This window comes from Ruditapes philippinarum, unplaced genomic scaffold, assembly GCF_026571515.1.
Source record: "Ruditapes philippinarum isolate M1 unplaced genomic scaffold, ASM2657151v2 ctg1076_1_1_1_1, whole genome shotgun sequence".
In the NCBI taxonomy this organism is placed as follows: Eukaryota; Metazoa; Mollusca; class Bivalvia; order Venerida; family Veneridae; genus Ruditapes; species Ruditapes philippinarum.
This window is the reverse complement of record NW_026856464.1, coordinates 3,429-19,109: the sequence shown is the minus strand read 5'-3', so window position 1 is coordinate 19,109 and position 15,681 is coordinate 3,429. Positions and strand designations below refer to the sequence as shown.

At 34.0% G+C, this 15,681-nt stretch overlaps 1 long non-coding RNA gene across 1 annotated transcript; it reads right to left on the bottom strand.

The window, feature by feature from the left end:
• LOC132746640 (uncharacterized) lies at positions 1–9,849 on the bottom strand. The gene is made up of 3 exons (XR_009628007.1): positions 9,551–9,849; positions 1,336–1,479; positions 1–141 (listed from the first exon to the last, which is right to left on the bottom strand). It is a non-coding gene; the product is annotated as an uncharacterized LOC132746640 (long non-coding RNA).
• Between the last annotated feature and the right edge of the window lie 5,832 nt (positions 9,850–15,681).

The window sequence follows — 15,681 nt, the reverse complement described above, 5'->3', positions numbered from 1 at the left end:
CATGTATCAGCTGACTGACTGTAGGTGAACTTGAAGGACTGTCAATCACTGACCATCTCTGTTTAACCTTGCTACATTTACGACTCTGTATTTGACATGCTGTCAATGATTCAAACCAGGATTCCTGACTTTGACCTAACACTGAAAATCATTATTAAAGTGTTTACATAAATAGAAAAGAAACAGAAGTGTGTTAAAATTGTATTTTTACTTACCTATTACATTCAGACAACCTGACAATATCTTTGAGCATTTATAGGTTATACAAATGATGCGATCAAACAACCATACTGTATATTTCTTCATTTTTAGCATTCATAGATTACACCAATGATGTATTCAGATTATCAGATATTAAACACAAACGCTGCATTCAGACAATCATGTTTATCTTTCTTTAATTGCACCATTTATAGGTTACACAAACCACGTAATCAAACAATCATACTGTATCTTTCCTTATTTTCAGCATTCATAGAAAACATGTACATTGTATACTAATAATGAATCCAAAGTTTATTTATATAAAAACATAATTTATTGCAATTATGCAGAAAAACAGACTTAAGAGTCTGATCATTTTTACAGGTTTTAAATTTCAAGCTTCCACCGTGAGTGATTAAAAAGAAGAATGTACAATATTCCTTAGCACTTTCCTACAATGTATATTCAGAACAAGAGGGCCATGATGGCCCTAGATTGCTTACCCAAGACCTAAGATCCACTGCAGACCATTTTTGACCCAAGGGTAACAGGTGATAAAGCTTTTGTAGAGGTGCATATGTAGGTCACAGAAAATAGATTTTAAACTTGCAGCTCTAAAAATCTATTGCTGATTTTAAAATTTTAAAATCTATTTTAAGCATCTGTGACCTACATATGCAATGGATCAGAACCTTCTGAATAATTTTGCTAAAGCTTCATACAAGAAACATCACAGGCAAGTTTCATCTAATTTGACATATTAAATAATTTGAAGAAAATTATATTAATATGTCAAAGTTGACAACACATGATGTACACAGACTGTCACAGTGTGGTCACAATATATCACAGTTCAGGTAAGATAAAAAAAAAAAGATCAGCTTTTAAAAAAAAAAAAATCAAGGCCTGTAATTAAGGAAGTTCCATAGCAAATATTCAGAAGTTAGCCAATGAAATATCTGGCAATGAAAGGGTAAAGGAATTATAGTGTAAAATTAAACCTGGTTACAATTTGCATTCATAAGAGATGGCATGTACAGCTCATCAGGCATAAAGCTTTCCTATGGAAAATTTCAATGCTCAATGACCTTTTGAAGTATAATTCACTTATTATTTTAATATTACACCTACCTGATTCTAAATGTTGTCTATCTTGTACAAATGTTTTTTCTTCATGTTTTCTTGTATCTCCAGATTTCAAGATGAGACATTTTCTTAAATCATTACAGTTTGAGAGCATTGTTTAAAGACTGTGGTAGTTTTAATGCCATTCAGCTGAAAATAATAATATCATTTTTCAATGCAACACGGTTATATATTTGTACTATAGATGTTATTAAACATACATAAAGAAAATATTGAAAGTTATACCTTAGCTGTATAAGCAAATTTTTATGATTAATGAATTATAAAATTTAAAGAAGGCACCATTATGGTTCTTGGACACTGCCTTTTCTTTCGCTGGTCATTTGTCTCTCACTTTGTTATGTTTTAATCATTTTTTTCAATACTTTTCAAAGTTCTTCTCTAGGCAAGGATTATCTTTTACATGGATTATAAGGAAGATAGTTCAAAAACTAAGTAATGAAGAGTTAACAGTAATAACACTTCACTTCACCTCGTTAGCCTTTATAACTGAGTAAATTTTAATGAGATAACATTGATAGTTTAGAAGTTATACTTAATAGGACAATATTTTATTAGACCTTTTTGTATCAAGTATCATCAAGGGAGATAATCAAATAATTATGCAAGGTATATTTATGCAGAGATGTGCCGAGAATTTGAAAGTACTGTGCTCTGGGCCCACTTGGTCTGTAAATGATGGGCATTTTGTACATTTTTGTAAACTATGGGCCATTGGGAAAATAATTTAATTTTGAACTAAATGTTTTAAATTTTGGTATAAAGTTATACTGTTATTAGACCTAAATGATTGTGTAGTTTGGAGTAAAGTATTCTGAATTTTTCAAATTATTTGTCATTCTGTATGGTAAATAGTATGAACATTATTAAAAATGCTGCTCAAATCAATTATTTGTACTTCGAGTACACACTACAACAACTGTGACCAACTTTTTTTATATTCAAAGCATTTATCAGCTAATCAATTGCAAATTTATATTGAGGAGGCGTTAGAATCTTGTTTGAATCACCAATTAAGTGTAATTTTAATACCTGCACTGGTTGAAAATAATTTGTAATTGTTTTTCTAATCACCGATTTGATGCCATGTTATCTTAGAGGCCTTCGCAACATCAGTATAAAACCTGTCGATGTTCTGACAAGTTTTGACTGGATGATTAAATAACCTAACAGACAGGTTTTGTTTTTGTGCCGATACATGTCTGATACAGATTTTAGACTGCCAATGGCCCTTTGCTGCCGATTTTCCTGTGCCATTTTGATTTTTTAGCCCAAATGGCTCAAAATGGCGTCCTCAGCAGATTTCTGTTTAAGGATCTTGGACACTGCACCTAGCATTTGATTCTCTAGATATGCATTTATTTGAATTACAGTCAACCCGGCCCCAAGTTAACCCGGCCCCAAGTCAACCCTGCCTCAAAATTGGTCAACCCGGCCCCAAAATTGGTCAACCCTGCCCCACAGTATTTATATTTGGTCAATGCGGCCCCAAAATTGGTCAGTGCGGCCCCAAAATTGGTCATTCCGGCCGCAAAATATTTTTTTTTTTCAAAGAAAACTATTTAAGTCATTTTATTGTACGATGATACCTGTGATAGATGGCAGCATTCAAGTGTAAAACAGGTAAGTCTGCATTTATTTTCTTAAGTATATATTATGTATATTACAGGCTCATTTATAATTAATTCAAAAGCGTAATAAAAGTCAATGTTGTTCGTGAAACAGAAATGATCCGATTTATTTTCTATGATAAAACTGCAACTAGAAATGGAAGTTGGAATTATAGGCGTATCTGTACATTGTAAGACAGGTTCATCCTGTGACGAATTACAACAAAAAAGGTGAATAACTGAATACCATAAAACTCAATAATGTCTGGATAGTTTTGCGAGATTAATGTACAATCTTAGAAAAATGTAAAATTGCCTCCCGTCTGAAATGCAAAATATAAACAAATAATTTCAACATTAAGTAGATATCTCATATTGTTAATTGCTAAGTCTCATGAAGATATGTTGTTAATTACTTCTCTGAAAACATTTTGTACTGTATTATGAACAATTTATTGTAAAAATGTCTTAAGTACATTTTACCTATATTATGTAATAATGGCTATATGCTATATGTAGTTTAATGCCAAATAAAATATTGAATTGAATTGAATAAATCTTGATTTAATATGTATAACAATGTGTATTGTCATTCAATAAATAAATAATTAATAAATTTATTGTTGTGGACAAATCTATTGACACGTGCAAATCGTTACCCACCTGTGGGTTCAGCGATAATTGCATTATCGCACTTATCAAAACTTTCACACAATTAAAGAAATACGTTATCTAAATTGATATATATACAATCAAGTATAAATAATATTACAGATACCGTCCATTTTTTTGCGAGAATATTAATAAGTAGAAATGAAATTACTCTTTCTACTTTAAGTAAATTTACCAGCATTACTAGTTTTCTTTTTATTCTTTTTTTCTAAATGAACGTGTTATCATATGACAACACTTAGATATTGTGCATACATTTATAATAGCTACCGTTTTCCGACAAAAAACTTTACCTTTGTAATAAATCTATTTATTATATACTTATAAATGAAATATTGAGAAATATTGATGAAATAAAATGCGTATTTTCATTTTCCGTATTTTCACTGTAAATTTTTTTTTCACTGCAGTGAAACATATTTTCCGTATTTTCACTGGTGTCTTACCGGACTACTTTCTTTTAAATTCTGGCAGTACACAAAATTTAAGGGAAAGTCTTTGAAATTTTATTGCAAAAAAGAGAAAAATGTATATAATAAACAGAAAATTCAAGTTTTTTCTATAAATACATGATTAATTTTCATCTTGTGGCATGAAAATTACCATATTTCACTCGTGGCTACGCCACTCATGAAATATTTATTTTCATACCACTCGATGAAAATAAATCATGTATTTATAGAAAAAACTTGAATATCCTCAATGTACATGTAAATACTGAACAAACATATGAATGACATTCTTTTTCGTTGTAAAATTACATGTATTAATTCCATGATTTTCATAGAAAATATATATTTGCTTGTTTGTTAATATTGATAGTTTTTATATAAAATAAATAATAAAAGATATCATCGTTGAACTTTTGTTGTTGTTTTTGTTGTTAATTTTTATTTTATTTCTTGATAAGTGTTTACATTTTAAAGCAAAATAAATAATAAAAAAATGGGGCCGGGTTGACCAGAAGTAACATTGGTTTGGGGCCGGGTTGACCAATTTGGGGCCGGGCTGACTTGGGGCCGGGCTGACTTGGGGCCGGGTTGACTTGTACCGATTTATTTATATGCAAAATTGCAAACAGACAAAAACATTTGTCAGGCTTACAGATGTGGTGAGGTATGGTAGTGTAACCGTAATCCGGAACATACCGTTCCCGGAAGGTACGAGATTTAGTCCGGGCAAGACGAGAACGATTCCTAGCCGCCATCTTGTAAGAAGGTAATTAGAACGGCAAGATAAATCCGAAGAATCTGAGAGATATAAATGGTCATCCGTACAGGGAAAGTGTTTCAAGGTAAGCAGAACACTTTAATGGTGGCAGCTACTATTCGAATTCACGTCAACTTCGTAGGAATTCTACGCAATCCGGAGGTAAACCAGCGATTTTCTCAACCATAAAAACTTTGGTTGTCAAATATTGAAATCTAAGTATTTCCAATATTTGGGAGGGGGAAAAGGGACTGTTGGTTTGGATTGAAAAAGCACTGTAAGTTTAGATGATTTAATGTGGAAATTTGCTAAAATTGAGTATTTAGAGTACTCTTTTGGTAAGTTTAGAAACTTCGGATATTCGGACTTACGACGCATGCGTATTGGAAAGCTAAGCTTCCGCCCTGGATCAGTTTCGCACGTGAAAACTGTGCCAGTTCAGCCTTATATTTTAAATATTTTTTGAATAATATTTAGTTTAAATTTTTGGTATATTTTCAGCGGTTCAGTATAATTGATTGAATTTATTTGCATTGTTGTTTTTCAAGGTCAATTGGTTCAGTATAATTGATTGAATTTATTTGCATTGTTGTTTTTCAAGGTCAATACACAAAGTAGATTTACTCTTGTTTGATTTTTGTTTGTATGTATATAGTTGAAGGCTAAGTCTCACTATATATTTAATTTTACAATTAGAGGCAAAGATCCTCATTGTAGTTATAAACAACAAAGTCAGATTTTTGTATTTTATTTTCGTTATTTATTTTTGAATTACTAAGTAAATATTCTATCATAATTTTAATCTGAATTGTTTAAATAAATGTAAATTATTTTTCGGGTATGAATTAATTGTCTGTAATTCAAGACTTTGAATATACAATAAAGTAATTTTTAATGTAAAATAATTGCAAGTCTGCTGTCTAACGACTGATTGACTTGACATACTTTAGCTGAACTTCACTGAATCCAATTGCACGAATTATAACTAATTCCTGCATTAGTCGTCGTTATATCTTTGGGTTACCAAGTAAGAACAAAAATAATGGCAGGTTTCAGCGAAAGAATTTGTGTTAATTTTGCTTCGAAAGAGGAACTCCTAAGGATTCCGGGCATAAGTTCAAGGATAGCTGAGTCTATTATTACAATCCGTAATAGTGGAGGGAATATAACACTCGGAGTGCTGCAAGACATGTTAGAGCACACTTTAGATGAAGAAGAAGTAGCTCTGCTGGACTTCTCACCAAGTGAGGGGTTGCCATTAGATTGGGGGAATATACTACCTGAAGTACCATCTTCGTCGAGGAAAGATTCTGGTGAAGGAGGGGACAATCGAGCAATTTTGGACAGCTTGTTGGATGTTCAAGAAAAAGGGAACTTCAATGAAGATGCCGAGGAGCCCGACAAGATTCCTTCAAGAAAGGATTGGCAAGAAGTACAAAAAGTCTTGAAAGTAGCCAAAGATATCATTCGCGACCAAAAATGCAAGTAGTGCGGTTTGACCCCCTGTCCTCAAAGGCCAAGTCTTTGAGAGGTGGGGCGCGTCCAAGCTAAACACAGCTGCTAGGTATGATGATTCTTCAAGTGATGAATTATCTGGACTGAGTAGACAATCTTCTCCGCAACCTAGAGTTAAACATAGCGCGAAAAAGTCCGAAACTGCAGCATTTATTCGAGTCTGCCGAAGAGGTTGCAGTATGATGGAAAGGGAAAACTGGCTGGCATTTAAAGCAGAAGTTCTTTCGTTATGCTAACGCATGCGATTGGACGTCAGACGAATGCCTTGATGGTTTATGCTGGTGCCTGACTGGAAAAAGCCGCTGACTATCATGCAATCATCGTGGAGAGAGATGGCGATATTTCTTATCAGAGATCTTGCAGAAACTGGAAATGAGATTTGGTTCCAGGGAACCTGCTGAAACAGCCCAAGTGTGTTTCCAGCAATCTTCACAACTGCAGGGGGAGTCTCTTGATGATTGGGCAGATAGGGTCATGACCCTGGCGACAAATGCGTTCAAAGACCTGCCTGAATACTATTCCAATAGGGCAGACAGTGAGCAAGTTTTGTGAGGGTCTGGTAGACAAAGATGCCGCGGTAGCCGTAGCCATGGATAGACCTTCAACCATGGAGGAGGCAATGAATAAAGTCCAATGGTATCAGCACCTGCATCAGTCAGTTTATGGCCGTTCTAAGAAGAGGGCTAGTAAAGAAGTTGTTGACGATGGCGCTAATGTGTTTGCCCTAGAAGAAGCTCCTGAGGTTGCGCAAGCCAACGCTGCTCCATCTCAGTTGAGTTCTTTGGAAGTGGCAATTGAGAAGCTTCAGAGATGTTTTTGACAACATGGTCCTGAAACTAGATGAGGAGAACACTTCTCAAGGAAGAAGCAGATGGCCTAGAAGAACTTGTTTCGGTTGTGGGAAAGAGGGTCATTTCAAGTCTGACTGCCCCTCACTGCAATAAAAAAAAATAAATAAAAAGGGGAGGAGGTAGTATGTGTTCTTCCGGTTAGCGCCAGAGTCGCAAACCAGCTTCATTTCATGCTAAGCATGAAGTGAGACCAGGTTTGTGAAGGAAACAGTCATGGACTAAGTTCCATGCTGGATGTATTCTCGATGTAGACAGCATGTAAAGAAACATTAGCAAGTGTATTGCAGAACAGTTCAATTCGAGGCTCATTTGGTTATTGCTGGGAAAGAAGTAACACAGACAGTTTAAGCCAGGTCGAGGAGGGTTGTTCCATATCAACATAATCCTATGTGTTTGTCAGAAGCATGTCAAAGCTGCATTGTCACGAATACCGTATCGGGGCATTGTACAAGTATGTTTCTGGGGTCGAACTGAGGAAACTGCCTTGTGGGGGATGTGATCATTGCGCAAGGGTTGACTTGGACCTCGTCATGAGGGACGTAGATGTGGCAATTCTCTTGGTATTGCAAGGTGGGTGAATCTTGGTATTGCAAGGTGTGTGAAGATGAAGTTTGACCGTGACAAGTCATAAGGTATCATCACAATAATGTCGATAACCAGGTATCACGAGGTGTGCGAAAGATGAAGTTTGACGAAAGTCATAAGGTATCATCGCAATAATGCTGATAATCTGGAAGAGATTTGCGGATCCATTGTATCGTTGGCAATTCCAAGGTCACAAGGGTCGCAAAGGTTCACAAGGAAGCAAATGTCCAAATGTTGGGGTTGTACGCACAGAATCAGGTCAATGGTGCTAAAGTTTAGTGTGTTTGAAGATGTTGTAAGATTGTGAGCAGATATTGAGAATACAGATCGATGCTCTTGTGGTGGATGGGGAAATAGGGCACAGTTTTGAGTAGTGAAAACTTTCGCTAGAAACTGTAGAGTAACTTCCGCCAGCAGTGCTAGTTCTAAGAGCTAGTGCTGGGTATTTAGTATTGCCAAAGTCATTAAGTAGTTCTAGTAGGTCCTGGGGCTAAGTCCCACTGGCTGAATAAGGAACAGTACTTATAAATAGACTAAGTTCTATTGAGGGACATGGGCTATACTAAAGGTAAGATTCCCAATAAGTAGAAAGGTTCTTCAGATGAGTCAGGATATACCATCAGGTGGTGTCTAGGTGTTGCAGTGACCAGGGCCAGGTTTAAGAAGATGTTCTTCTGGTATGGCAGGGGTCTAGATAGTGCAAGTCATGTGACGACATGTGGAATTGCATTTGCAGCATGAAGATGGATGGTCATGGGTAGGTTGGTACAACAGGTCCTGTTCTGAAGATACAAGGGAAAACAGAGATTACAGCCAAAGCAAGCTGTGGTGCCTTTGATGCTGTTGGGAGATCTTATTGGAAATAACAGAAGCCTGGGATATTAACAAGTACAAATGTGCAATGCTAAGTTTGTTGCTTTCTTGTTCTGTGTTAATGTGGCTGCTGTGGTGTAAAAAGTAGCTCCATAAATCTGTAGTCAACACTCAGGTTTGGTGTGGAGGTGTAAGCTGCAATCGGCTTAGGAACTGGACGCTGGCCGCTGTTAAAACACTTCCCAGGTAGGTAAGATATCTAAGATATCAGTTATCCAGTTAAGCTATCTGTCAATAACTTGTCAGATAGGCATTTGGCAGATTACTGTTGCACAGGCTAATGCCTGCCCACTTATAATCTGTGTTTACAGGCCAACGCCTGTAAAGGCGGTTTTGTGGGTACTGGTTTGAAACCCAGGAGTGGACTTGAATCTAGGGTTTCCGCACTTCCAGTGAGAGGACTTCATCTTTAAAGTCGGGGGGAGTGTGGTGAGGTATGGTAGTGTAACCGTAATCCGGAACATACCGTTCCCGGAAGGTACGAGATTTAGTCCGGGCAAGACGAGAACGATTCCTAGCCGCCATCTTGTAAGAAGGTAATTAGAACGGCAAGATAAATCAGAAGAATCTGAGAGATATAAATGGTCATCCGTACAGGGAAAGTGTTTCAAGGTAAGCAGAACACTTTACAGACTTGGAATTTTTGTCATACCAAAAGAAAATCAATAATAAATAAATTAATACAATAAAAATATCAGCAGTGTTTATACTTATTTAAAAAAAAAGTAAAAATGTGCCGATTTGGTACAGGGCCGAAATATACAGACTGGGGTCGAAACATCTAGGGGCCAAACACTGCCAAAATAACACAAAATCACATTCAAGTTTCTTAAATAATCGTCTCTAATAAAAATGATTTAATGGCATTTAGTAAAAGAAACAAACCTTGTAAAATTTGTAAAGTGCGTCCAATTAATGAACTTAAATTATCTACATTTACATTTTATTTATGACTTGAAATTTCGCAGACTTTTAAACCGGATGTTTACAAATTTAATACTTACTGCCATACAAGCCGTTCTTTTTCGAAGGCCTCGCAACACTAAATTTCCTGTTTGCTTTATTTCAAGTAGGTCGATATGCACACATTTTCATTGGTCTGAATTAGCCTTACAAACTGGTTGACGTATTCCACTCAGCATATGTCAATTTAGTTTTATAATAGTTTTGGTCTGGCGGTGGGTAGCAGTGAATATGAGATGTAAATTTTGGCGTATTTCTTAGACTTCATATCAATATAATAAAAAATAGATCATTAAGTAAGACGAGCTTAATAATCAAGTTTAAAGATTAGTGTTACATGTACTCAACTATTTTTAATGACCTTTTTATTTCACACCACCAGTTTTTGACATTTTGAAAAATGTTTGTCAATTTAATCAAATAAAAATTTGATATGGATTGTGAACTCTCAAAAATGTAAACAAGTCTAGAAAAGGATCAATATGAATTTGATAAGAACCTTTTGTACTCTTGACATTAAAACGAGGCTTTATAAGGTGTGAAGGATTTGATATGGACTTAAATTTGGACTCTGGAAAAAAAAAGAGGCTTACTTGATAAAATTGGATTCAATAATTATTTCTATTGGAAGTTAGAACATTACATGGTGAAGTTGGCTATAATTTATATGTTGTGAATTCAAAAGTTTTTTTTGCAATTGTTTAACAACATATTATTCTAGATAGATGTAATATCGACAGGTTTACTTTTTTAAACAATGAATTACGGGTAAAGGTAAAATTATTAAAAAGCAACAAATGTTGAGATGTTGTAATGACTCGTGTATGACAAATTCATGAGCTATGATGTCTCAATCATTATTTGGGCAAATAGTCTTTAAATGGAACACATAAACTTTCTAATTTCACGAATCAGATTTATACTTATGCAAAAGAAAAATATGGAAGATAAGAATACATGTATATACTTTTATATCTGATATAAATAAAATGCATTGTGGCCCTATCAAAATCTGAGTCATAGCTTTTGTAAAAAAAATGAAATTGAAATTTCTGTGGGTTGATTCGTACATTTTAAAATTTATTCATATGGCAGCATTTTCACACTTTCTGGTAAAATGTACATTAAAACAGAGTAGGGTATCAATATATACCACAAGGCTTTTACTGTTTACACAATCTATTATAACATTTTCAATTTCAAATTGTTTTCATTTGTTACTTTCCAAAAGCCTTGGCTTAAATTTTGTTTTATTCTAAGACAGTGGGTTCAAATTCTACTTCTGTAATATGAGATTCTCTTTTGACTTCCACACTGGCGCATTACTAGTTCTGAAACCCAGGAAGCAGTCTTCTGGCGTGACTTATGAACACATCTGCGGATGTTTCTAAATTCAAAATTTTACTATTTCATGTTTAAATGTTGAATTCTGCTTAAGCCGGTGCTAGGGGGCGTGGACGGTAACTTGCACTTTCCAGTACCATCCATGAACAGGCTCAATCAAACCGAGCCTGCAACATTTTCAATATTGCCGTGTTGGGCTTTCTTTAGGGATTCTGTATTTATCAATTTTCAAATGGAGGAAACGTCAGGGAAGGAATATTCTGACTACCTATGAAATAGATGAATACGGAATCCCTAAAGAGAGCCCAACACGGCAAAATTGAAAATGTTGCAGGCTCGGTTTGATTGAGCCTGTTCATGGACGGTACTGGAAAGTGCAAATTACCGTCCACGCCCCCTAGCACCGGCTTAAAGATCCTGTATGTTTTGTGATTGATATTGTTACTGTATGTATCATACACTTGGAAAATGTTATATATGCATATAATTGTGCAAATAAAACAATTTTCAAACATCCAAGAATATGTAAAATGTGTACTGCAAATATTTGTGCACATTATATTTAATGAATAAGTTACATGCATTCATTTCTTATTGGAAAATTTGACTTGGAATTTATAAAAAATAAATTTCTAATTACCTCCCTTTATTTACGCAAAATGTTAAATTGGGTAATATCTTTATAAATGATGCTTATTTGAACTTACAAGATTGACAATTCTTAATTTGAGCGTCATATTTATGAAATAAAACCATGAAAAAAATGTGTTACAGGATCTTTAAGCAGAATTCAACATTTAACATGAACTGGTAAAATTTAGAATTTTGAAACATCCGCAGATGTGTTCATATGGCGGTTATCATGGAACCTTCAATGTGACACGGTAGTGCCATTCCATGAAAAGCGGCATATGGTCCCCCAAGTAAAAAAATGCGTGTGTCCTAAACGAGAAAACAATGGGCGGAACTAAATAAAATGGAATTTTGAAAGGGGATCTGAGGTTATGAAGCCTGCGTATCACAGATAGGACGTCAAAAGACAAATTTAACAAGCAGGCAACATATCCTAAGGGTGATTCAACATTATTCAAGTAGGAATATTGGAACCACCCAACTAGAAATGCCGAAAAGGTGAAACTAAAAATACCACAAGCACAACAATAATGTCGTGCTGAACAATCTTCAAGGATCGAAAATATAACATCATTGATTAAATGTACGGGGACCGTAATAACATTGTTATTAAAGACGTGATGAACTGCATGTATTCTAAAGTATTTTAATTATTGAAATATTTTAACTCCCTTTATATTTTACATATTTTTTCTGGTGCATTGTTGCATTTTATATTGCTGTGTTTTTAATAACTAGTTATGGAAAATATTTAGTGGTGTGATATATTTTTTATCATAACGGTCTTAAACGGCATTTAGCTATAGTAAATCAAACATGGCGGGGATGCTGAGACCGTTTGTGTATTGGGGACAGAAAAACGACTCTGTATCATTAAAGATAGATCTTAGAGATGTGACAGTGAGTGTATATGTGCTTTGATAACTTTTGATTAAAAGCTCTGTGTCTTGTTGTGTTGACAAGCAAGCTTTGAATATAAATCATTAGAATTTAGATACTTTGTTACAAATACAAGTCACAAGTGTCAGACCTTGACTACAGTTGTTTAGGCAGTAGCGGATTTTAGGGTATAGCGGATAACATGGCAGTAACAATGCTCCTTTCCATCAAATATGCCTTTTTCAAAATAATACAATTATACCATCAAAAAGAGTGATATATTTGCCATCCGTGGCTAATTTTGTTTTATTTATTTCAAATTGCACAGCGAGTTTTTCTTACATAAATCAGAACGAGGTAACCGGATTTTGTCACCGTCAGACTGTTTATAAGCGCTTCCAAAAGAAATAAACAGAAAACTATTGATCAACACCAAGTAAAGTAATGAAATATTGACATGATTTGGTGTAAAAATCATTTGTTTATAATTTTGCAAAAGCTTTTACAGATATAACGCTTACTGACACTAAAAATTATTGAAAATGAATTTCAAGTGCTTCTGTCAGTAACGGATTTTACATTTGGGGGTAGTCTCAAAATTTATTTTATGTGTCAAAACGCCGTCAAAAGTGGATTAAAAATAGACTTTAACCAAAAAATATCCCAGTTTTAATGGTATAATAATATTTATTCTATCTTTTTATAATTTAACCTCAGTTGTATTGATACTTTGAATATACCATCATTATTAACTCTTCTTTCAACTAGATTATAAGATTAATAATGGCTTTAATGTAAAACAGACCTCTTTTTCATTGAACTTTGTTGTTTCATTTTTAATACACATGCTCAGCTCAAGTTTATTGCAAAATTTTTGTAATTTATGTATTCAGAATATATAGTTTACTTTTTAATTCATCTATACAGATCTTAGGAAATATTGTTTTTATTTGTTAAATTGCAACATATTATACAGTTATCATTGCTTGTATACTGTGGTGTTACAAAATAAATAAATAATTTTTAAATAAATAAAGCTATTTACTATGGTTGATATAATTATAGATTTTTTAAAGAAATAACTATGGTAAACTATTATAGCTATGTTCAAACTATTACATGTCACAGTTGCATCATAAGTTGTTGACCAGATATTTATTTATATCGATGGCTGAACGCAACACTGGTCTAACTTGATTTTTTTTCAAAAATGACTTTTTTGCATTTTTTAGTCTAATTGCATGAAATACATCAGTATATAAAATATTAGAAATGTTTGTAAAATTTTATGGGTTTTCTTTACCACTTGGCATTTTGCTCTATCTCAAATATGATTATAACTTAAATGCAACAGAGAGCTAACTCAAGTTAGAACTGTACGTGTTGCATTAATCAAAATTTACTTATTGGATGATAACACTGTACTAACTCTAGTTAGCACAGTGTTGCTGTTAAATTTCAATACAATAGATTTCAGTATTGTTATATTTGCAGATATTAAGTTAGGTCTGGCATATTCGTAAATACTTATTTCTACATTTTACCCATTTTTGTTGCCAAAATTGCAGAATTGTAAATCCAAGGCTCTTAATTAATTGTATTTTGTTTTCAAGGAACATTTATAAGTTTAAATTTGCTATATTATCTCTACATAGTCATATAAGATTGAAATAAAAAATAATAGTAATTTAACCTTTCAAAAAGATTTTATTACAATATTTTAATCATATAATTCACTGTTGATGAAAATTATTTACAAGACAATTTATTTGTGTTGTTTTTTGTTGTTATAAATCATAGTGATATATTAATACTGATGAAACAAGATCTCCCACCCTTTAAAATTCCAAGATTTTATAATATTTTAATACAATTTGCTCCTAATTCTTAAAGGGACTCCAATTTTGGCATCATGGGACTTTAAATATATTTTCGAGATTTATGTACAATTTGATGACGGTCTAGACAAATAACTTGTGGTGTAAAAACTTTCAGATTATTTGCCAGAGCAGTTATGTGAACTATAAGAATGACCGGATATTGAAAATCATATTAATGCAGCTTTAAACTCAAATTAGATTCTAATAGAACCATGATAAAATTTTCAATTTCATGTTAAGAATAATTTCTTTATATCTCTTGTGTATCTTTTTGTTTATGTGGCCCGAGTTGATGTTGATTCATTTCAGAAATTCAAATCTTAAGTTTTTATGCTTTTGGACCTCAGTGAAGTTTCTTTAAGTATCTGTATGTATAAGGCTTGTAATCATTTAAATAAAACTTTTGGTTTGGTTGGTTTTACAGCGCACCAACACAATTGAGGTCCTATGTCGCTGAAACAGGAAAGATTTTTTTTTTGCACATTAGATAGGATTATCTTCTGTTTACACCGGTGCTAGAAAAACCTGTCTTACATTCCCCATGTGAGACAAGTCAATGTTTTTAAATGAAGTCATTCCCAATGTCAATGTTAGTGATATCATAGTAAATGGGGACATTATGCTGGTGATATCATAGTAAATGGGAACAATGCTGATGATATGAGGGTTAGTTGGGACAATGCTGATAATATAGTAAATGGGGACAATGCTGGTGATATGAGGGTTTAGTTGGGACATTGCTGATGATATCATAGTAAATGGGGATAATGCTGGTGATATGAGGGGTTAGTTGGGATAATGCTGATGATATCATGATAGTAAATGGGGACAATGCTGATGATATGAGGGTTAGTTGGGACAATGCTGATGATATCATAGTAAATGGGGATAATGCTGGTGATATGAGGGTTAGTTGGGACAATGCTGATGATATCATAGTAAATGGGGACAATGCTGGTGATATGAGGGTTAGTTGGGACAATGCTGATGATATCATAGTAAAAGGGGACAATGCTGATGAGATGAGGGTTAGTTGGGACAATGCTGATGATATCATAGTAAATGGGGACAATGCTGATGATATAGTAAATGGGGACAATGCTGATGATAGCATAGTAAATGGGGACAATGCTGATGATATCATAGTAAATGGGGACAATGCTGGTGATATCATAGTAAATGTGGATAATGCTGGTGATATGAGGGTTAGTTGGGACAATGCTGGTGATATCATAGTAAATGGGGATAATGCTGGTGATATGAGGGGTTAGTTGGGACAATTCTGGTGATATGAGGGTTAGTTGGGACAATGCTGAT